Source organism: Macrobrachium nipponense, chromosome 44 (assembly GCF_015104395.2).
Source record: "Macrobrachium nipponense isolate FS-2020 chromosome 44, ASM1510439v2, whole genome shotgun sequence".
NCBI classification, from domain to species: domain Eukaryota; kingdom Metazoa; phylum Arthropoda; class Malacostraca; order Decapoda; family Palaemonidae; genus Macrobrachium; species Macrobrachium nipponense.
Window position 1 is genome coordinate 28,503,422 of NC_087221.1, and position 393 is coordinate 28,503,814.

Consider the following 393-nt stretch of genomic DNA (forward strand, 5'->3'; position numbering starts at 1 on the left):
GCCAACGACGTTCCTATATATAGTCTAAAGATACATTACCCAGTGACTTGGCCTGTCTGGTGTTATACGTCACATGTGGTTTGATGTCCTCCAGAATTAGGTCACACGATGTTTCTTTTCCAATTTTTTTTTGTACGGGTTTCATGGATGTTTCATTATGTTCTATTATGTAAGATTTTGAAAACTAACAGAAATAAATGACCAGATTTGAGTACTTTAGAATTTTTCCTTTAACCTATGAGCTATCATTTTATCCTGTAAGTTTTCTGTAAAAGGAAACTATTGAGATGGCTTTTTCTCCGTCCGTCCGCCCTCAGATCTTAAAAAGCTACTGAGGCTATAGGACTCTAAATTGGCATGTTGATCATCCACCCTCCAATCATCGACTTTACG